Here is a 21,124-nt window from a genome sequence, read left to right on the forward strand (position 1 = left end):
CAGAAGAGAGGATCCCCACCGGCTGCTGTATGCGCAAGCAGAGGCTGTTGAGAGTGGCGTCCACCCGACACTGAAGCAAGGCAACCGGTATCCACGAGGGCGGACTTCGTACCACGTACATTGTATTGGGGGCAAATGTGAGTGGCCTTTTTTCTGTGAATGTACCCACTAAATTATTCCCATTAACACCCTGCACTAAGTCCGTTTTTCTTGTGTGCATACCTTGTTTATATGTTCATCTTGGAGCTGATACGAGATTCAGTTTGACAACCACAGCAATCAAATATCCCACCTGCATGAAAGAGGCCGCCCGGTGGGGCACATTGCTGGCTTTATCTTTTGAAAGTGTGAGTGTTCACTTTATAGGTGTTATTACCACATACAGGCATACCCCGCTTTAAGGACACTCACTTTAAGTACACTCGCGAGTAAGGACATATCGCCCAATAGGCAAACGGCAGCTCACGCATGCGCCTGTCAGCACGTCCTGAACAGCAATACCGGCTCCCTACCTGTACCGAAGCTGTGCGCAAGCGGGGAGACTATAGAGCCTGTTACACATGTGTTATTTACATCAGTTATGCACGTATATAACGATTGCAGTACAGTACATGCATCGATAAGTGGGGAAAAGGGAGTGCTTCACTTTAAGTACATTTTCGCTTTACATACATGCTCCGGTCCCATTGCGTACGTTAATGCGGGGTATGCCTGTGTTACATAGTTACATACATGCTCCGGTCCCATTGCGTACGTTAATGCGGGGTATGCCTGTGTTACATAGTTACATACATGCTCCGGTCCCATTGCGTACGTTAATGCGAGGTATGCCTGTGTTACATAGTTACATACATGCTCCGGTCCCATTGCGTACGTTAATGCGGGGTATGCCTGTGTTACATAGTTACATACATGCTCCGGTCCCATTGCGTACGTTAATGCGGGGTATGCCTGTGTTACATAGTTACATACATGCTCCGGTCCCATTGCGTACGTTAATGCGGGGTATGCCTGTGTTACATAGTTACATACATGCTCCGGTCCCATTGCGTACGTTAATGCGGGGTATGCCTGTGTTACATAGTTACATACATGCTCCGGTCCCATTGCGTACGTTAATGCGGGGTGTGCCTGTGTTACATAGTTACATACATGCTCCGGTCCCATTGCGTACGTTAATGCGGGGTATGCCTGTGTTACATAGTTACATACATGCTCCGGTCCCATTGCGTACGTTAATGCGGGGTATGCCTGTGTTACATAGTTACATACATGCTCCGGTCCCATTGCGTACGTTAATGCGGGGTATGCCTGTGTTACATAGTTACATACATGCTCCGGTCCCATTGCGTACGTTAATGCGGGGTATGCCTGTGTTACATAGTTACATACATGCTCCGGTCCCATTGCGTACGTTAATGCGGGGTATGCCTGTGTTACATAGTTACATACATGCTCCGGTCCCATTGCGTACGTTAATGCGGGGTATGCCTGTGTTACATAGTTACATACATGCTCCGGTCCCATTGCGTACGTTAATGCGGGGTATGCCTGTGTTACATAGTTACATACATGCTCCGGTCCCATTGCGTACGTTAATGCGGGGTATGCCTGTGTTACATAGTTACATACATGCTCCGGTCCCATTGCGTACGTTAATGCGGGGTATGCCTGTATTCGTTTTTTTGATGCATTATTGCACTATGTATTTTTTTCTTCACTTTTTTCCACATTTCTAATGGTTCCTGAGCTCCCCGCTTCTGTCTGCAACGTGTAACAGGCTGCTGCCATAGGACATTTTCTGATGGTCAAGGACATTTGTTTGCTGCTGTTTTCCCACAACCAAGTTGCTGCCGACGTTTACCCGCCTGTCACCTCGCTGCAGGGACATCTCGCCGCCAATGTAAACCCCTAACCGTATCCCTTACCCCAAAACCCCCTAATCTTAACCCCTAATACTAATGCTAACCCCTACACTAAAAACCGTACCCCCTTACCCTAAAACACCTTACCCTAAAACACCTTACCCTAAAACACCTTACCCTAAAACCCCTTACCCTAAAACCCCTTACCTAATCCCCTACCCTAAAACCCTTACCCTAAAACCCTTACCCTAAAATCCCTTACCCTAAACACTTTACCCTAATCCCCTACCATAAACCCCTTCCCCTAATCCCCTTAACCCTTTACCCTAAAACCCTTTAACTTAAACCCCTTACCCTAAACCCCTTAACCTAAAACTCTTTAATTTAAAACCCTTTACCCTAAACCCCTTATCCTAAACCCCCTTACCCTAAACCCCCTACAATAAATCCCTTACCCTAAACCTCTTACCCTAAAAACCCCCAACCTTAACCCCTAGCCCAGGGGTCTCCAAACCTGTCATCAAGAGCCGCACACAGGCCGGCTTTTATGCATATCCCTGTTTCAGCACAGGTGGCTCAGTGCTTGACTGGGCCACTGATTGAGCCACTTGTGCTGAAACAGGGATATCCATACAAGCTGGCCTGTGTGCGGCTCTTGAGGACAGGTTTGCAGACCCCTGCCCTAGCCCCATAAACCCCTTAAGTTAACTTATCTTATTGGCGGAACAGCCAGCATCTGAGTGTCCAGCGGCCGCAGCGTAGGGTCCCTCGGTGGCCAAACTCTGGCGCTGACTTGGTCGCAGCAAAAAAAGGGCAGCACCAAATGTCCCTGTGACAGGATGAATGAACGTCACCAGCTATATACCTGGCAGACGTATGTGTAGGTAGGCAGTGCAGCAGTGACGAGGTTAACTTTCAGCTGGGAAGCTCCTGACAATTAGAGTGGTCCCAGCTGCATAACCAAGGTGTTTTAAAACCCCCAGGCTGCACACCCATGCAGGCTAGCTGGTCAAGAGATAGGACTGAAATGCTGAAGTAAGATTACTGCTATAAGGTCTGTTTTCAAAGTACATGTTTGATGAACGGTCTGTGTCCTGCATGCTGAAGAGAAGCTGTTTTGTTTTTTGTATGCTGAAAATAAGCTATTTTGTTTTTGTGTGCTGTATTTTTTAAGGCTCAATAAATACGCCTTATCAAGAGAACCCGCGTGTGTGGTTGCATGTACCCTGCAACAGTCCCATTCAGATTTTCTGACGGACGACGTTGCGGCTTCATATTGGCTCACGTGACACAAGGGATTTAACTCTGTAAGAGATGTGTGCAGAGGTACATATAATGGAGACTGATTTGGGTGAAATTATATCTTAGCTTTATTACACCTGTTCATTTATCCAGGCAAAACATACAAAAACAACAAAATAACAAACCCCTATCCCTTTGTAAGGGCTAACTTACTTCCCCAGACCCTATCTGCAGGACTGGATGGATATTCCCATTACCAGCCTATCACCCCAAAGTCTCAGGAAGTACATTAAGCAGGTGGCTCTCCATGTCAGCCCAAATGTGTGCTAAGGAATCCCTCTCCTGTGTATCACATGAGGCTTTTTACAGAGCTCCCATTAGTCCAGGTGGAGACTAGTTAATTGAGTGGCGGCAATTAACTATCTCTCTGCTGGATTCTCAGAGCTCTGAGGCTGCTTTATTTAATCAGGGATAAGTCCCTGTTACAAACCCTCTAAGTAGTTTTCCCTGTAGGGAACAATACTGACGGCACCTTCCCTGGTAAATATCTCGGGAACCAGAGGATCCCCAGATCCGAAAAGAATGAGATTTATCTCCGGAGACCCCCTGCTTCCTACACAAGGGAGGGAGGGAGGGGCGGGCGGCAGAAAAACAAAGTAGGAGGAACTTCTCCTTTATAGAGGTAATTCAAGCACTTTTACCTTTTTTTTTTTTTTTCAACTTAAATTTTTATTTTGTTCAGTACATAATATACATACAGTAGATAATCTCTCGGCAGCATACCGTAACAGTTTACTGCATGTGACAATCCTCTTTGTAAATTGGTGGACGTCTTTGGACAAACTGGGAAGACCGACAGACATACTGGGGGGGGGGGATCTCCGGCTAGGAGCCGGGGGGGGGGGGGGAGACAGACAAGGGGAATGGAAAAAGGAAAGAGAGAAAGGAGGGGGGGGGGGAGGGAGTATGGGAGTTAGGGGGATCTCCTTCCGTGGTTCCGCTTCTGCCTCCCCCATGCTGGTTCTCTGCGTCTGAGGACTTTCTGCGTACCCCGTAGGACGTCTGGTTCGTAACTGATTTGTCTCTCTCATTGTCTTGTGTGTCCCATCTTGGTCTTACGGGGTTTTGGGGTGGGGGGGGGGGGGGGCGGGGGGCGTCTCTATCTTAGTGTGTTGTAGGTTCCGTCGTTAAGCACTCCCTCAAGGGAGAACGCATTTGTTCCTATTAAAGCCAAATTGAGGACCTTTCCACTCCCCGAATTTCTTTCTGGGCTAACCACGGTGCCCATACTTTTTCAAAATTTTCGCCAGTGTCATTGACTAAGCTTGTTAGCATTTCCATCTGGCATACCGTCCAAATTCTATGTCTAATGTTTGGAATTGAAGGGATTATGTTTTGTTTCCAGCGTGCTGCAGTCTCCCCCCTCATCGCCACAGCAAAGTGAGCTATCAACTTATTTTCTCCTTTGGTGAACCCGATTGCTGGCCTGTTCAGGAGGAACAGCCATGGGTCTAATGGGACGGGTTTACCTGTAATTATGTTCAACCAGTCTTTAATTGAGTCCCAGACTGGGACGATTTTGGGGCAGGACCACAGCATGTGCAACAAGTCTGCCTGCTGTCCACATTGTCTCGGACACAATGTGGAGTAACTGGGCAGGAATTTGGCTAATTTAGCGGGAGTATGGTACCAGCGCATCATTACCTTATATGCGTTCTCCCTTAAGGTTGTACACATAGAGCTTTTGGAGGTTGCCGTCACTATCTTTGTCCAGTCCTCCATCTCTAGCTCCTCGCCTAGGTCTGTTTCCCATTGAGTCATATATCTGGTTTTGTCTTTCACTGTCGTGCTAGAACCGGTCACTTCTTTATACATCTGCGATGTGAGTCTCACCGTGGATGTCCCTGATCGACAGAGCTTTTCGAAATTTGTCATAGGGTACTTTGGCTGAACTTTTTGATAGAACGCCCTGATCTGGAGGTACCTAAAGATCTCGGCATTAGGAATATGGTGGTCGGATTTGACTATTTCGAAAAATTTTATGCCCTGTCTCCCCTCCAGATCCACCAAACTCTTTATGTTGTTTTGTTTCCAGATAGAGAAATCTGTGCTGGATTGGCCCGGAGCAAAGAGGGGGTTATTCCAAATTGGTGTCATACCCGATGCCCTGCTAGTCAGGCCATACTTAAGCCTGGCGCCTGCCCAGATAGACAGTGAGTTGGTCATTGAGGATAACGGCAGCAGTTTGGTGCTATTGCGCACCTTCTTGGGGTACCAGATCAGATGCTCTAGTTCCAATGGGGAGCATGCCTCTCGCTCTAACGTGACCCATCTTTTAGAGTCGGGGTTAGTGTGCCATTGCACAATTTGACATAATTGAGCCGCTCGGTAGTATGATAACAAACAAGGTACCGCTAGCCCTCCCGCCCCTGTTTGTGTGCGCATTATCTGTTTGCTCACTCTCGCCTTTTTGCCTCCCCAGATAAACTTATCTATCTCAGTTTGGAGGGAGAGAGTTTCCTTCAAATTTAACGGCACTGGGAGCGTTTGAAAAAGATACAAGAGGCGAGGGAGCAAATTCATTTTCACGCAGTGGATTTTACCAATCCATGAGATCTTATTTTTAGCCCACTTATGGAGATCCTCTCTCAGGGTCCGCATCAGTTGCGGGTAATTGGCGTGGCCGATGGTATTATATGTCCGTGTGATATTGACTCCCAGGTATTTGATTTGTTATTTCTGCCAGCGGAAATTGAAGTTAAGGGCAATTAATTTTTCTACGTGTTTGGGGAGATTTATGTTAATGGCCTCCGATTTGCTCTGATTTATTTTGAACCCGGAGACCCTATTGAACCATCCCAATACTTCAAACAGGTTCGGCAAAGAGGTGAGGGGCCTGGATATTGTCAGGAACACGTCATCCGCATAGAGTGCCACCTTATGCGTCTGGTTTCCGATGGCAATACCTGAAATATCTTTGCTATCCCGGATCTGGGCCGCCAGCGGCTCCATACACAGTGCAAAGAGGAGGGGGGAGAGCGGGCATCCCTGTCGCGTACCACTCTTAATTTGAAAGGGATCTGAAGCGAATCCCTGGTGGGTCACCCTAGCCGACGGGGTCGAATATAGCGCGAATATAGCTTTTATTAATTTGTTGCCCATTCCGAACGCTCCAAGCGTGGCCTCCAGGTATGGCCAGTCTATCCTATCAAACGCTTTTTCCGCATCCAGACTGAGCGCCATAACTGGTATATCTTTGTGATTGGCTATTTCTATCAGATCAATAATCCGTCGGGTATTATCCGATGCTTGTCGACCCTGGATAAACCCGACTTGATCTGGGTGCACCAGTCTGGGTAGGATTAGACTCACTCTATTGGCCAGTAATTTGGAATAGATTTTGATGTCCGAATTAATGAGGGATATAGGTCTGTAGCTCTTACAGTCCTGCGGGTCTTTCCCTGTTTTGTGTATTACTGAAATGGACGCTTGGAGCATTTGGCTAGGGAATGGGGATCCGTTCAACACTTGGTTAAACATACGTAGTAAATAAGGGGCCAATTGTTTCCTAAACTTTTTGTAGTAAAGATTTGAGTACCCGTCGGGGCCCGGGGCTTTAGAGGGTTTCAGGTTTTTCATAACCTCCGATAATTCCTCCATTGTAAAATCTCTGCCCATCACCTCTCTGTCTACCCCGCTCAAACAGGGTATATTTGAACTTGCTAGAAAATTCTCCAGGGCCACCTTGTTCGCTGGTGATCTGGTTACTTTATCCCCGTCATATAATTTTGCGTAGAAATCTTTAAATTCCCGTACAATTTGCTTGGGGTTGGCAGTAATTTCCCCTGATTCGCGTCGTAACGCTTGGATACTATAATTGTGCGTTTTGGAGTTAATCATATTAGCTAATAAGGTATCTGGTTTGTTTGCTTTCTCGAAAAATCTTCTCTTTGACCAACTTAACGCTTTCTCAGCCTGGGAGGTGAGCAGAAGATTCAGCTTAGTCTGGGTGTCTTTAATATGTTGCAGGGTCTCTGCATCAGGTGACCGCCTATGTTGTTCCCAGTGCTGTTTTAGTTCTGCTTGCACCTTAATAATTTTTGCGTTGCGCTCCTTTTTCTTGCGGGCTCCCATACTAATCAAAACCCCCCTCAGTGTTGCTTTGTGTGCCTCCCAAGAGGGTTATGTGTGAGTCAACGCTGTCTTTATTTTCACTGAAGAAGTATTTAATCTCCTCTTTGATCTTTCTCTCAAGGTCTGGGATCTTTAGGAGGGAGTCATTTAGTTTCCAATTTGCTCTTGGCCTTTCCAGCCCTATCTGCGTGCACCTTAGCTCGATCGGTGCATGGTCCGACCATGAAATATCATGGATCCCTGTGTGGGTGACCGCGGAGACCAGTCTGCTAGAGATAAAGAAGTAATCGATTCTACTGAATGAGTCGTGTGGGTGTGAATAGAAAGTGTAAAGTTTTTCTAGCGGGTGGATTTCTCTCCATGCGTCTATTAGTTGAAGGTCTTTCAAACCTTGTTCTAGCGCGGAAGGTCGGGGGTTGGTTCTGTGCTTGTGGGGACCTGAGCGATCTAGGGTTGTGTTCATAGCCACGTTGAAGTCCCCGCCTAGGATTAGGGCTCCTTCGCTAAACTTTTTTATAACGCCGAATGTCTTCGTAAAGAATTCTGCCTCATGGGTGTTAGGGGCATACAGCGTGGCTATTGTTATGGGGAGCATATTGATGGTTCCTATGAGCATCAGGAACCTACCCTCTCGGTCTTTCTTTACCTTATCCACTACGAGGCCTACTCTATTATGGACTAGGATTGCTACCCCCCTTTTCTTTTCTGGAGCGGAGGATAGAAATACTAGGTTATATTGTTTATCAAAATATTTGGGAGCACTAGTGGTACTGAAATGTGTTTCCTGGAGTAGGATGAAGTCTGCTCCCTTTTTTTTGTAATCAGTGAGTGCTATCCTTCGTTTGCATGGGGAGTTTAGGCCCTTAGTGTTGTGTGATATAAAGGTTAGAGGCATGTTGGTGTGGGGAACTGACCTTGTTTTCCTAGTGTTGCTCTTGGGTGTATCGGGCCTCTACGGAGCCGTTTCTGTTCCTCTGCAGTACTCAGCTCTGTGCAGGGCTTCAGCGGGAGACCACTCGTGTAGGAGATAATGTGGGGGAGGGTGGACACAGTAGGTACTTGGGACACATAAGGGGAAAGGAAAAACACGTAAACAACACATGTCAACTGGGGAGATTGATCAGCGGCATAAGACCGCTGTCTCTCCCTTGCCTGTGGGACTGCGGATCTCTGGAACACGCCCTCCGTCTCCTTCCTTCTCCAAAGGGCCGTGTTGCCCCGCCTCGTCCCCAGGACTTCCTCAGGTTCTAGGGCAACTGCCCGAGCCCAAGGGTAGACACGCATGACGACTGTAGGACCGCCGTCTCAGCCGATGAACTAGTAACTTTGTTAGTCCAAACCTGACTTTTAAACAACCTGCATGCTTAAGATAGTGCACGTAAACTAAAACTCTGACCTTCTATCAGTAACTTTCTTCAACTTGTCCCCCCTTCCTCTGTAGCCCTTTTTCCAACTTGCCTCTTGTACTGCCTGTTAGGCCCAAACTCTCTGCTAAATCCCGTGATTATTTACCCGGCTTCTTTAACTCTTGGTTCAGCCTGAGTTCAGCTTAGCCGCCCTAAGCCTAACTTAATCTCCCCCCCCTGAAGTGTCTGCGCGTCAGGTCAACCTCCTATGCCTTCCTGTCTGTTTTTGCCTTTTGTTTTCTTTTTACCCTCCCAGAGCTCTGTTTCGGGGCCTCCATCTCCCGCCCCCCCGGGTCACCCCGTCGGCCTATGTCTACATTCACTACTGCCCCTTGCCTTTCGCTATTGCCGTGTGAGCTTCAGCGGGTGTTCCCGCCTTTATCTCCCTCTCCCCTCCCTTAGATGGCTCCCGTTACTGTTGTAGGGGTGTTTGCGGGAGGAGCAGAGGTGTCAGCATGAGTAGGGGTGTTTGCCGTGTGAATAATAGGTGTCCTCAGGGGACTCGCCCGCAGGAGTATCCGCGGGAGGGGTGCCAGCGGGGGACGTAGGTGTGTCAGCGCGAGGAGTAGAGGTGTCAAAGGGACATCCGCGAGAGGGGCGGGGAGTGTCAGTGAGAGAAGCGCCAGTGGGGGCAGCAGGGGTACCTGCGCAAGGATCAGGGGCGGCCGCGGAAGCGGGGGGTGTCAGTGTATGGGGTGTCCGTCCGCGGGGTGGCCTCTGCTGCACTCTGTGCTATCCGTTTGTCCCACCTCCTAGGGCCTCGCATCTCCCTGCCTATGTGCGCTCTATTAGCGTGTCCCCCTGCGCCGTTCCCTTTCGGTGCCATGTAGAGCTTGGCCTCCTCCAGGGTCATATTCCGGATCCCGCCTCTTCCGGCCCGTCCCGACCTCCGCCATCTTGGATGTGGCATCTCTCCTGCGCCCCTCTCGCGTGAAGTGCAGTCTCCTCCCTGTTGACGTCATCCGCAGCCGCTCCTCCTCAGCTGGGCACTGGAGCTGATCCAAGATGGCTGCCAGTCTCCCTCCGCTGCCGTCGGGGGATCAGGTAAGTGGTGCAGCAAGTCCAAAGGGCCTTGGCTCTTCTGGGCTCTGGGGGGGGATGCCGTGGGGGGGGGGGTGTAGCTATACGGGGGGGGGGTCTCAGTGGGGCTACCACGGGTATTTTTAGGCGAGCGGGGGGTAGGGGGGGGGGTCAACTTAAACTGTGAGGGAACTCAGTCTCTTTAGTAGTCCAATTACTGTGGCCTGCGGGCATGATTTTTCTTGTTGGGTCTTCCCGCCTCCCGCCATGTTGGGTCCGGCGCTGTTCTGTTTCCCGCCACTTCCTCTGTGATTTTGTCCTGCAAGCCCAGTTTAGGGAGGAAGGCTCCGCCATCTTCAGCTTTTTTTATTGTTGTAGATGCCTTGTTTCTGGATACTAGGAGCCCAAAGGGGAAAATCCAGCGATATTTAACCCCTTCATCTCTGAGGATCTTGGTAATTGGGGTAAGTTGTTTTCTTTTTAATAACGTGGTGGGGGAGATGTCCTGAAAAACTTGTATTTTGTGTGATTCAAAAGAAGGATTATTGCGGGTCAGCTGGGTAAATAGTTCTTTTATTTTAAAATAATGGAAGCGGGCGATGATATCCCGCGGGGGGTCTCCCTGCTGTGGCCTGGATCTCAGGGCTCTGTGACACCGGTCTAGATGCAGCTCCTGGGTCGTCTTATCCGGCATCAGTTGGGTTAGCCACCGGCCCACAAAGTCCTCCGGGTCAAGTTCCTCTTCTGAGACCCCCCTAATCCTCACATTATTTCGACGCTCTCGGTTTTCAGCATCTTCCTGCTTGTCTAAGAGGTCTTGGATAGTGTCCTTTACTTGGGCTAGTTGTTTGTCAGTTCTGTGGAGGGACTTTACCGTGGTGTCCAGCTTCCTCTCTAGGGAGTCCGTTCTGGCGCCAATGCTGCTTATGTCCGCTCTCAGGGACGCCACTTCAGCCTGCAGGCATCTTTTGATATCTGCGCAAAACTCCTGCATATCGCGCCTCCTCATGATTCTATTCCCGCTATCTTCATCCCCCTCTGCCTCTGAGTCGGACCCGCTTGGCGGGGGGCCCTCATGGCTGCGGGCGCGTGGTTGATCTCCCTTGCCGTAGTAATCAGTCATTACTGTGGAGGGGCGCTTTGATCTTGTCCCTTTAGACATCTTGAAGGTGTCCGGGGGCTTTGTGGTCAGAATTCAGCGGAATCCGCCAGGTTTGGACGTGTTTATTGATTGATTGGTGTCGGCTGGAAACGGAGCTGAATGATCAAGCAGCCATTCAGTCCGTTGTCGCGCATGCGCATCACTTTTACCTTTTCTTAACATTTTTTTTTTACCCAGGATTGAAGTAAGGGGTCTCCGGCGCTGAACCCTACTACTTTCAGCTCTGGAGAGCCTCTACTTCCGGAGATTCTTAGTACGCGACAGCTTATACGGGGCCAGGACAGCCAGGGGTCCCTGTGAGAATGGGCCCGGCCGTGGAGGAGGAGACGGCCTAATTAGCAGAGTAGGAAAGTCCAGGCAGGCGGGCGATCATGGAAGTTGGGCACGCAGGGCGGCCCGTTATAGGCCCAGGTGGGCCCACTAGGGCTGTCGGTCCGGGGACGGTTGCCCCAGCTATCCCTCCTGTAAGAGGAAGTTGGGACAGCATGAATAATGTTTGGGAATGTTTTCATTAACACTTTGTGACCTCATTTGCAGACATAAATGAATATCATATAATTAGGTGGAAAAACGTGTGATTCCGATGGATTTTTTTTAACCCCTTGGTTGGCAGTAGTGTCTGCAGCGCATTGCTCTGCAATGATGATACATTGAGACCCTTCTCTTTGCCAAGGGATTAAACTGCTGAGCAAGAAAAATTCACATAAAATTGACAATAAAACCTTAATTAAGAATCTGCATTAATATGTCGTTTGCATAGATTTGTTCCCTCTCATATTTTCAGCAATTAATAGGAAGGTTAATCAATCGGTGTGTTAATAACGTGAGCACGTTAATATCGTGGAGCAGTTTTCCTGCCCTTCCACTGCACTTCTTGTCCGTAAATGAAACCACGAGATCTGTGTTAGTGTAAAGCCGATCAAATCCGCACAAAGCATCTAGCAATAAACGCGGGATTAGAAATAGGGTTGTTTGGGGTGCACAACCTTAATGCGATTTTTTTAATAATGTACAATACGTCAATCCGGTGTCTTAACATGTTTGGTGCTGGAGGGTCCTATGCGAGGAACTTACAGGTAGCTTGTTTTAACTTGTGTCATTTTTTTTGCATTGGGATTTATACACAGGTGGAGCTCTGTTTTACACTTGAACTTCCCTTCGTAAAAATGTCTTGTCGATGCTGGTGGCGTGTCACTTGAGAAGGACAAACACAGCCTGTAGTAAGTGTCCTGTCTGCTTGCTTGCCTGCCTGTCTGTGTGCCTGCCTGCCTGCTTGCCTGCCTGTCTGCCTGCCTGCCTGTCTGTCTGTGTGCCTGCCTGCCTGTCTGTCTGTGTGCCTGCCTGCCTGTCTGTGTGCCTGCCTGCCTGCTTGCCTGCCTGTCTGCCTGTCTGTCTGTCTGTGTGCCTGCCTGCCTGTCTGTCTGTGTGCCTGCCTGTCTGTGTGCATGCCTGTCTGTCTGTCTATGTGCATGCCTGTCTGTGTGCCTGCCTGCCTGTCTGTGTGCCTGCCTGTCTGTCTGTGTACCTGCCTGTCTCTCCTCACTGACGTTGATATGCATAGCTCATTCAGTCACCTTTAAAGCAGCAGCCCAAACTTCAATTTTCCCCCCTTTAATATGTGCATTAATACAATCCACACAATGATCAGTAATTAGCTAAATTGCCGATCGATCCACGAAGATTCGGGTTCACTAAATGGCTGCAGAGGAGTATTCTGCAGTCAGTGGAACACATTTGCATATTAATATGACAAAGTTCTATGGGGAAGATCATGTGACCAGGCAGTCACTAGATACAATTGGTGCACAGCTAGAGAGGGCAGGGCTCAAAAAGGGGTGTGCCAGAGCCTGTTTCAGATTAGGAAGGGGATGTGACTTTGTAAATAGTTGCTATAGAAACAAAAAATGTTTGTTATATTATAATACGTTAAAAATGTAATTCAGAGTTTGTTTTAAAAAAAATGCTCCAAGTATTTTCGTATAGTACAGAACTGATTTATTTAAAAAAAAAAACCACACATGTAGGATATTGCTGGATCTGCAGCTTTAAACTGTGGCGGGCAACACATAAGTATACTATATTTAAAAATGTCTGTGTGAATACTGTGTATATATATATATATATATATATATATATATATATATATATATATATATATATATATATATATATATATATATATATATATATATATATATACTAGCTGAGAGACCCGGCGTTGCTCGGGATGTAAATGCGTAATAGGTTTTATTATTTATAAATCGTGGAACTATAGGTGACTGTTTGTTGTAAAGGTTGGATAATAATATTGAAAAGAAAGATGGAAGAAAATGTAATACGATGTTGTATAAAAATTTGGGGAGGTGGTGGGAAGGAGGAGGAGGGGGAAGGTGGTGGAAAGGGAGAGAAGGGGGGATGTGGTGGGAAGGGGGAGGAGGGGGAAGGTGGTGAGGAGGGGGAAGGTGGTGGGAAGGGGGAGGAGGGGGAAGGTGGTGGGAAGGGGGAGGAGGGGGGAGGTGGTGGGAAGGGGGGGAGGTGGTGGGAAGGGGGGAGGTGGTGGGAAGGGGGGAGGTGGTGGGAAGGGGGGGGGGGTGGGAAGGGGGGGAGGTGGTGGGAAGGGGGGGGAGGTGGTGGAAAGGGGGGGGAGGTGGTGGGAAGGGGGGAGGGGTGAGGTGGTGGGAAGGGGGAGGTGGTGGGAAGGCGGGGGGTGGGAGGCGGTGGGAAGGCGGGGGGTGGGAGGCGGTGGGATGGCGGGGGGTGGGAGGCGGTGGGAAGGGGGGGGGAGGCGGTGGGAAGGGGGGGGAGGTGGTGGGAAGGGGGGGAGGGAGGCGGGGGGGAGGGAGGCGGTGGGAAGGGGGGGGGAGGCGGTGGGAAGGGGGGGTGGGAGGCGGTGGGAAGGGGGGGTGGGAGGCGGTGGGAAGGGGTGGGGGGAGGCGGTGGGAAGGGGGGGGAGGCGCGGTGGGAAGAGGGGGGAGGCGGTGGGCAGGTGGAGGGGAGGCGGTGGGAAGGGGGGGGAGGCGGTGGGAAGGGGGGGGGAGGCGGTGGGAAGGGGGGGGGGAGGCGGTGGGAAGGGGGGGGGGAGGCGGTGGGAAGAGGGGGGGGAGGCGGTGGGAAGGGGGGGGAGGCGGTGGGAAGGGGGGGGGAGGCGGTGGGAAGGGGGGGGGAGGCGGTGGGAAGGGGGGGAGGCGGTGGGGAGGTGAAGGGGGGGTGGAGGGGAGGTGAAGGTGGGGGGGGTGGAGGGGAGGTGAAGGTGGGGGGGGTGGAGGGGAGGTGAAGGTGGGGGGGGTGGAGGGGAGGTGAAGGGGGGGTGGAGGGGAGGTGAAGGGGGGGAGTGGAAGGGAGGTGAAGGGGGGGGTGGAAGGGAGGTGAAGGGGGGGTGGAAGGGAGGTGAAGGGGGGGTGGAAGGGAGGTGAAGGGGGGGGGGGTGGAGGGGAGGTGGAGGGGAGGTGGTGAAGGGGGGGGGTGGAGGGGAGGTGAAGGGGGGTGGAGGGGGGGAGGTAAATGGGGAGGTGAAGGGGGGTGGAAGGGAGAAGTGGAGTGAGGGGAGGTGAAAGGGGGTGAGGGGAGGTGATGGGGGGTGAGGGGTGGGTGAGGGGAGGTGAAGGCCGCTAACTCACCCGTCCGGCAGGTCCCACGTGGATCTGAGGCGGGAGGCAGCGTGTTGTGGCCGCTCTCCCGCTGTGTCCCGGGCGCTCGCTCGCTCCCCCGCTGACTGTAGCGGCGCCGGGGGGGGGGGGGGGTATCGGGGAGACACTGACACTGGAGGGGAGGGGGGGTGGAGGGGAGGTGAAGGGGGGGTGGAGGGGAGGTGAAGGCCGCTCACTCACCCATCCGGCAGGTCCCACGTGGATCTGAGGCGGGAGGCAGCGTGTTGTGGCCGCTCCCGCGCTGTGTCCCGGGCGCCGCCATCTTGGGCACTCGGCGCCGCGAGGCAGCCTGCCTGGCCACTGGCTGTTCCCCCGCCGGGGAGGGGGTGAGTTGTAGCGCCGGGGATGGGGGGGCATGTATATGTGTGGGGGGGGGGAGAGGTGGGAGATATAGAGGGGGGGTCTCGCACGGCCGCTGATGGGGGGGGGGGCGCTGAAGGGGTAATAATAGTGTGTGTGTGTGTCCCGCTGAATGTAGCTGCGCCGGGGGAGGGGGGGGGTCGGGGTGAAAGCGCGGGAGACACGGGGAGAGGAGGAGGTGCGCGCGGGTGCTGCTAACTGTGAGCCCCGCTAATGTATGTAACAGTGTGTGTGTGTGTGTGTGTCACTGTGTGTCACTGTGTGTCACTGTGTGTCACTGTGTGTCACTGTGTGTCACTGTGTCTGTGTGTCTGTGTGTCTGTCATTGTGTGTGTGTCTGTCACTGTGTGTGTGTGTGTGTGTCCCTGTGTCCCTGTGTGTGTGTGTGTGTGTGTGTGTCACTGTGTGTGTGTCTGTCACTGTGTGTGTGTGTGTGTCCCTGTGTCCCTGTGTCCCTGTGTGTGTGTGTGTGTGTGTGTGTGTGTGTGTGTGTGTGTGTGTGTCTGTGTGTGTGTGTCCCTGTGTGTGTGTGTGTGTGTCCCTGTGTGTGTGTGTGTGTGTGTGTGTCCCTGTGTGTGTGTCCCTGTGTGTGTGTGTCCCTGTGTTTGTGTGTGTGTGTGTCCCTGTGTGTCCTTTGGCCCGTCACTCCGCCTCAGGCCAATGAGAGGTGTGCGGGGGCGGGCGGGCCAAGGGACCAATGAGATTTCCCCTAGGGACACCGGACATCCAGGCAGGCAGGCAAACATACAGTGCTTTCACTAATATAGTATAAGATATATATATATCATACACACTTTAAGTTATGGTGGGTGAAAAAGGCGACAGAAAACCTCCACCGTATAGCATATAGCCAATAAAGAATATCACTTGTGAGCACATTCACATGTCTTAGACAGGTCTGCACCCCGCCTTTCACCATTATCACCTAGCTACAGGTTTGGGCAAACTTTTCCCCATGTGTACCCCTGCCTGCTCTCCTCAGCACCTCACCCCCCCCCCTCTGCTCGACCCTGACGTCAAATGACGCGTGAGGTCATGTGACATCACGTCGCCATGGTAACGTGATGTCACGTGACCCTGCGGCATCATTTGACGCCGGGTTACCAGGACGACGCATCACTAGAAGGGAAGTGTATTATAGAGGCCTCGCGCGCCCCCCCCGGCATTTCATTTAAATGCCTGGGGGGAAAGCACGGGACCTCTATAACTGATGTGCCCCCCCCCCCCCCAGAAAATCTAGCGCCCCCCCAGTTTGCGCACCGCTGACCTAGCATACAGTGCTTCCATTGCAAGGGATTCTGGGAAATTACATGCAAATGGGCACACAATGTGTCACCTTTTGCCTGAAATCAGGGTTACAGACGTGTCTAAGACGTGTGACTGTGCTCACAAGTGATATTCTTTATTGGCTACATGCTAACGGTGGAGGTTTTTTGTCGCCATTTTCACCCACCATAACTTAAAGTGTGTATGGCAAACCTACCCAGCCTTTAAAATTGCAAAGCCAGTACAACCAGCCTCACACTGATGGGACCCAAAAGGCTGTTTGTTTGGAGCACTTCAGCACTGCATCACCCAGCGCACTGGAGCACTTCAGCACTGCATCACCCAGCGCACTGGAGCACTTCAGCACTGCATCACCCAGCGCACTGGAGCACTTCAGCACTGCATCACCCAGCGCACTGGAGCACTTCAGCACTGCATCACCCAGCGCACTGGAGCACTTCAGCACTGCATCACCCAGCGCACTGGAGCACTTCAGCACTGCATCACCCAGCGCACTGGAGCACTTCAGCACTGCATCACCCAGCGCACTGGAGCACTTCAGCACTGCATCACCCAGCGCACAGGAGCACTTCAGCACTGCATCACCCAGCGCACTGGAGCACTTCAGCACTGCATCACCCAGCGCACAGGAGCACTTCAGCACTGCATCACCCAGCGCACTGGAGCACTTCAGCACTGCATCACCCAGCGCACAGGAGCACTTCAGCACTGCATCACCCAGCGCACTGGAGCACTTCAGCACTGCATCACCCAGCGCACTGGAGCACTCGCACCATGAATTTTGTTTTGGTGTTGGGTTACAGTCACCTACCTTTCTGCGGAGAGAGAAAGACTGAGTGCCGGTCGGTGGTCTCCCCTCGTACGGGACAAGACTGCAGTGGGTTAGCAGGTCTTTGGGCTGAACACCCTCAAGACTTGGACCCTCCCGTCAGGCCTTCTGACCGAGGAGGGAACAGGAAGGACGTCGGAATCTTCGGATGAAGACGTCAAGTGTAACGCCGGGACTCTTTCTGGCCTGTTGGCTGAAGAGGACTGATAATGTCATGGACTGGCCTTATCTCCGGAAAAGACAGTCACAGGTGGCGCGCACCTGGTACCCTTTGTGGACCATGAGCATGTTTTTTTAGGGTGAACACTTTCACCGCCGGGCTACAAAAAAAAAAAAAAGCTATCTGTGAGTGGTTTGACTGGCTTTGCATCTAATCCCATGCTGTGCCTAAAAGCGGTATGAACAGAAGAGCATTTGCGTATAAGGGTTCCATGTAAAAATGGATTTCAGGTAAAAGGTGACACATTGTGTGCTCATTTGCATGTCATTTCCCATGTCAAAGAGAACAGTCTGTCCCACGCCGTCGCCGTCAGCGAAGGCGTCCGCCTCCACGTATGGTGGTATACGGTTGGAGTTTCCCACCGTGATGAGAGTCTCTGGCCTTGCGGTGGCGGTCTGGTCCCAGACCACAGGCCGCAACTGCTGCACGGCGTTCCGCTGTGTCCCTGACACTAACGATGCTAAGTGGGGCAATGTCCCTGTCCCTATAGCAGCCACAAGCTATGTGGGAGTCGGGGCCTCGAATACCCTGTCGCGCCAACGGTCGGCCAATTTGTGTTTGTCGGGGATCCTGAGGTTACGGAGAACGGCGTCTCCAGGACAAATTTCCCGATGTCGGACTTTATGGTCATAACGCCATTTGTTACCAGCGTTCAGATGAGCCAATGCTTTCTCTGCTAATTGATAGCCTCTTTGCAGGCTTTCTTGGAGCCGCTGGACGTACTTGAAATGCGTCCTGTTGCGTACCTGTTCAGTCGATACCCTCAGACGTATATCTACAGGAAGCCGTGCCCGAATATTAAGAAGTAGGGAGTGAACCCCGTAGATTTGTGGTGGGTGCAGTTATAGGCGTGCCGCGTGCACCAGGGACTACACATGCTTACTCCACTCGCTCTTCTGAGAGGCTTTCAGCGTGCCGAGCATGTCAAGGAGGGTCCTGTTGAACCTCTCCGGCAAGGCGTCTCCCTCAGGATAGTAAGGGGTCGTTTGGGACTTGATGATGTTGAGCAATTTCAACAACTCCCTGATGAATTTGCTTTCAAAGTCCCGCCCTTGATCCGAATGAAGGCGGCTGGGTAGGCCATAGTGTATGAAGTATCGCTCCCACAGAATCTTCGCCACCGTGATGGCCTTCTGGTCCTTGGTGGGGAAGGCTTGAGCATAGCGCGTGTAATAGTCGGTGATGACTAGCACGTTGCCGATGCCTCGGGCGTCGGGTTTGATACACAAAAAGTTCATGGATACAAGGTCCAGGGGAACCGAGCTCTTCAGGTGGGCTATTGGAGTGGCTCTGGTGGGAAGGGTCTTGCGTTGGATGCACCGAGAGCAGCGGCGGCGGCGGCGGCAGTGGTGTTCTACCGACTCTCGCATGCGTGGCCAGAAGAATCAGTCTTGGATTAAGCCTGAATGCAACAGGTGTATTACCTGCAACACACACACAATGTAACACACACAGAGTAAAACACATGCACACAGAAACACAGAGACTCACACCCTGACTGCAGCAGATGTATTACCTGCAACACACACAGTGTAACACACACACACACTGACTGCAGCAGGTGTATTACCTGCAGAACACACCCACCCACACACACACACAGAGTCACACCATGACTGCTGCAGGTGTATTACTTGCAGAACACACACACTGTGTAACACACACACACACACACTCAGAGACTAACACCCTGACTGCTGCAGGTGTATTACCTACAGAACACACACACAGTGTAACGCACACACACAGACTCGCACACTGACTGCAGCAGGTTTATTACCTGTAGAACACTCACACAGTGTAACACACACACACACACACAGACTCAAACTGACTGCAGCAGGTTTATTACCTGCAGAACACACACAGTGTAACACACACACACACACAAAAACACTCAAACCCTGACTGCAGCAGGTTTATTACCTGCAACACAAACACACACAATGTAACACACAGTGCAACACATGCACACACGCAAAGACTCACACCCAGACTGCAGCAGGTGTATTACCTGCAACACACAAACACACACAATGTAACACACACAGTACAACACATGCACCCTGACTGCAGAAGGTGTATTACCTGCAACACACTGCGTAACACACACACACACACCGACTCATATACTGACGGCAGCAGGTGTATTACCTGCAACACGCACACACACACACAATGTAACACACCGTACAACACATGCACCCTGACTGCAGCATGTGTATTACCTGCAACACACACAGTGTAACACACACACTGACTGCAGCAGGTGTATTACCTGCAGAAAACACACACACACACACACACACACACACACACACACACACTGTGTAACCCCCCCCCACACACACACACACACTGTGTAACCCCCCTCCCCCCACACACACTATAACACACACACAGACTCACACACTGACTGCAGTAGGTGTATTACCTGCAGAACACACACAGTGTAACGCGCGCGCACACACACACACACACACATACACACACACACACTGACGGCAACAGGTGTGTTACCTGCAGAACACACACAATGTAACACACACACTGACTGCAGCAGGTGTATTACATGCAACACACACACACTGTGTAACACACACACACACAAAGACTCGCACACTGACTGCAGCAGGTGTATTACCTGCAGAACACACACACAGTGTAACACACACACACACACACACACACACACACACTGACGGCAACAGGTATATTAGCTGCAGAACACACACAATGTAACACATACACACAGACTCACACTGAATGCAGCAGGTTTATTACATGCAACACACACACACAAACGGTGTAACACACACACACACACACAAAGACTTGCACACTGACTGCAGCAGGTGTATTACCTGCAGAGCATACACAATGTAACACACACACGCAGACTCACACTGACTGCAGCAGGTGTATTACATGCAACACACACACTGTGTAACACACACACAGACTCGCACACTGACTGCAGCAGGTGTGTTACCTGCAGAACACACACCGTGTAACACACACACACACACACACACACATCCTGACAGCTGCAGGTGTATTACCTGCAGAACACGCAGAGGTGTCTTTTGTCCTACTGTACGTTATACCTGTCGTTAAATCTACTTATCATCGCTTTGTAAATATGATTTTGGCCAGGGAATGTTGACCAGGATATTTGATCTCTTGACCAGGACTTAGACGAAGAAATCTGAGTGGAAACACTGTATGTAAGGCGTGCGAGCTGGAGACGCACAGCGGACGCCATACTAACGGCCAAGATTTATCCCCATGTATTCTATGAGCTTATACACTGTATTTTATTTGTGTCGATGCAATACATGTGCAATATTTATATATCCAGATGCTAGATCGCTGCACTGTCTTCTCTCCTCTCCTATAAAGATAAAATTAAATGTCTGCACATGCACACAGAGAATGTGCTTAGTAGCTGCACACACCAATGAGTGCATAGATCAGGGCAGGTGTGCTGAACTCCTGTTCTCAAGCCCGGCTCACCCCCAACAGGTCAGGGTGACAGGATATCCCTGCTTCAGCACAGGTGGCTCAATCTGTCCCTGCTTCAGCACAGGTGGCTCACTATGAGGCTCACTCAATGACTGAGCCTCTGATTGAGCCACCTGTGATGAAGCTGGGATCTCTAACCAAGGGGCGGCCAACTCCAGTCCTCAAGGGCCACCAACGGGTCAGGTTTTAATGATATCCTTGCTTCAGCACAGGTCGCTCAATCAGTGGACTAATAAATTCAATGATTGAATCGCAGTTCAAGCGCAGTCATCCGACTACTCACACAATGTGTAACCATTTTAGCCTGTAGTCCAGGACCAACGGCGACCCTCTGCTGTCCGTGGCAACTTTGCACTGCCCCAGTAACGTCAAGTGCCGCTCGTCCGTCCTTCCTTGCCGATGCCAGGCTTGGCTTCTCTTGAGCCTC

The sequence above is a fragment of the Ascaphus truei genome, chromosome 14 (genome assembly GCF_040206685.1).
Source record: "Ascaphus truei isolate aAscTru1 chromosome 14, aAscTru1.hap1, whole genome shotgun sequence".
In the NCBI taxonomy this organism is placed as follows: Eukaryota; Metazoa; Chordata; class Amphibia; order Anura; family Ascaphidae; genus Ascaphus; species Ascaphus truei.